Here is a 3,052-nt window from a genome sequence, read left to right as displayed (position 1 = left end):
TTTGAAAATGTTGACTGGAATGCTCTCTTTGAAATTCTGAAGGTGGCAGGGTAAAATACAGGGAGCGAAAGGCTATTTACAATTTGTACAGAAACCAGATGGCAGTTATAAGAGCCGAGGGGCATGAAAGGGAAGCAGTGGTCGGGAAGGGAGTGAGACAGGGTTGTAGCCTCTCCCCGACGTTATTCAAACTGTATATTGAGCAAGCAGTAAAGGAAACAAAAGAAAAATTTGGAGTAGGTATTAAAATCCATGGAGAAGAAATAAAAACTTTGAGGTTCGCCGATGACATTATAATTCTGTCAGAGACAGCAAAGGACTTGGAAGAGCAGTTGAACGGAATGGACAGTGTCTTGGAAGGAGGATATAAGATGAACATCAACAAAAGCAAAACGAGGATAATGGAATGTAGTCGAATTAAGTCGGGTGATGCTCAGGGAATTAGCTTAGGAAATGAGACACTTAAGGTAGAAAAAGGAGTTTTGCTATTTGCGAAGCAAAATAACTGATGATGGACGAAGTAGAGAGCATATAAAATGTAGACTGGCAATGGCAAGGAAAGTGTTTCTGAAGAAGAGAAATTTGTTAACATCGAGTATTGATTTAAGTGTCAGGAAGTCGTTTCTGAAAGTATTTTTATGGAGCGTAGCCATGTATGGAAGTGAAACGTGGACGATAAATAGTTTAGACAAGAGGAGAATAGAAGCTTTCGAAATGTGGTGCTACAGAAGAATGCTGAAGATTAGACGGGTAGATCACATAACTAATGAGGAGGTGTTGAATAGGATTGGGGAGAAGAGAAGTTTGTGGCACAACTTGACTAGAAGAAGGGATCGGTTGGTAGGGCATGTTCTGAGGCATCAAGGGATCATCAACTTAGTATTGGAGGGCAGCGTGGAGGGTAAAAATCGTAGAGGGAGACCAAGAGATGAATACACTAAGCAGATTCAGAGGGATGTAGGTTGCAGTAATTACCGGGAAATGAAGAAGCTTGCGCAGGATAGTGTAGCATGGAGAGCTGCATCAAACCAGTCTCAGGACTGAAGACCACAACAACAACAACAACAACAACATCAACAATGGCACCAAAATAAGCAACAATTTCGCCCAACGCTCTCGTGGACGTGTCACACGACGGGAAGGTCGACGTCCACCCCCTTCCCTCCCCCTTTCCATACCCCACATTTCGTCCCTTCTTTTATCGCCTCTGCGATGGAGGTCATACGCAACACCCCAAGTTTCCAACCGATTTATCATACACAAACAGCAGTTGACCGGCGTTGCCTGGTGAAACGTTGTTGTGATGTCTCGTGTAAGGAGGAGAAAAGCGTACCATCACGTTTCCGACTTTGATAAAGGTCGGATTGTAGCCTATCGCGGTTTATCGTATCGCGACATTGCTGCTCGCGTTGGTCGAGATCTAATAACTGTTAGCAGAATATGGAATCGGTGGGTTCAGGAGGGTAATACGGAACACCGTGCTGGATTCCAACGGCCTCGTATAACTAGCAGTCGAGATGACAGGCATCTTATCCGCATGGCTGTAACGGATGGTGCAGCCACGTCTCGACCCCTGAGTCAACAAAATGGCTCTGAGCACTATGGGACTCAACTTATGAGGTCATTAGTCCCCTAGAACTTAGAACTAGTTAAACCTAACTAACCTAAGGACATCACACACATCCATGCCCGAGGCAGGATTCGAACCTGCGACCGTAGCGGTCTCGCGGTTCCAGACTACAGTGCCTAGAACCGCACGGCCACTCCGGCCGTCTCCTGAGTCTACAGATGGGGACGTTTGCAAGACAGCAACCATCATCACGAACAGTTCGACGACGTTTGCAGCAGCACGGACTATCAGCTCGGAGAACGTGGCTGCGATTACCCTTGACGCTGCATTACAGACAGGAGCGCCTGTGATGGTGTACTCAACGACGAACCTGGGTGCACGAATGGCAAAACGTCATTTTTTCGGATGAATCCAGGTTCTGTTTACAGCATCATGATGGTCGCATCCATGTTTGGCGACATCGCGGTGAACGCACATTGGAAGCGTGTATTCGTCATCGCCACACTGCCGTAGCACCCGGCGTGATGGTATGGGGTACCATTGCTTACACGTCTCGGTCACCTCATGTTCGCATTGACAGCACTTTGAACAGTGGACGTTCCATTTCAGATGTGTTACGACCCGCGGCTCTATCCTTCATTCGATCCCTGCGAAACCCTGCATTTCAGCAGGATAATGCCCGACCGCATGTTGCAGGTCCTGTACGGGCCTTTCTGGATACAGAAAATGTTCGACTTCTGACCTGGCCAGCACATTCTCCAGATCTTTCACCAGTTGAAAAGGTCTGGTCAATGGTGGCAGAGCAACTGGCTCATCACAATACACCAGTCACTTGTCTATGGTATCGTATTGAAGCTGTATTTGCAGCTGTACCTGTGCACGCCATGCAAGCTCTGTTTGAGTGAATGCCCAGGCATATCAAGGCCGTTATTACGGCCAGAGGTGGTAGTTCTGGTAGTTTCTCAGGATCTAAGCACCCAAATTGCGTGAAAATGTAACCAAATGTCAGTTCTAGTATAATATATTTGTCCAATGAATACCCGTTTATCATCTGCATTCTTGGTGTAGCAATTTTAATGGCCAGTAGTGTATTAAAATCACTTTTACATTAGACGATACTGTTCTGCAGAGGTCCACACTGGCAGAGCCTGGAAAGTGGCAGCAGGTGTCTGCACGGTCTGAGCGACCACAGTGCACGTGACGGCGTCGACGAGTCCGACAGCAGGCCCTCTGCACGGACAGATAAGGCCGGACTGCGGCTCGCACGGGCCCGGCGCCCTCGCACAGCCCCGGCCACGCTTTCGCCTGCCGCCGGCCGCTCGCTTGCTTTCTCCAGCGGCTGCTGATCCATTTTCTCGCGGCAGCTGCAGGCGCGGTCCAGCACCCGCGGCTGGATTTCACGCCTCGGCGGCGGAGGTGGCACAGGCCCGCGTCCTTCTTCCACGCGCGAGCAAACCTTTCCGTACAGGCCACGTGGGGACT

This window comes from Schistocerca gregaria, chromosome 5 (assembly GCF_023897955.1).
Source record: "Schistocerca gregaria isolate iqSchGreg1 chromosome 5, iqSchGreg1.2, whole genome shotgun sequence".
Classification (NCBI taxonomy): Eukaryota; Metazoa; Arthropoda; class Insecta; order Orthoptera; family Acrididae; genus Schistocerca; species Schistocerca gregaria.
Note: the sequence above shows the minus strand (reverse complement) of the source record.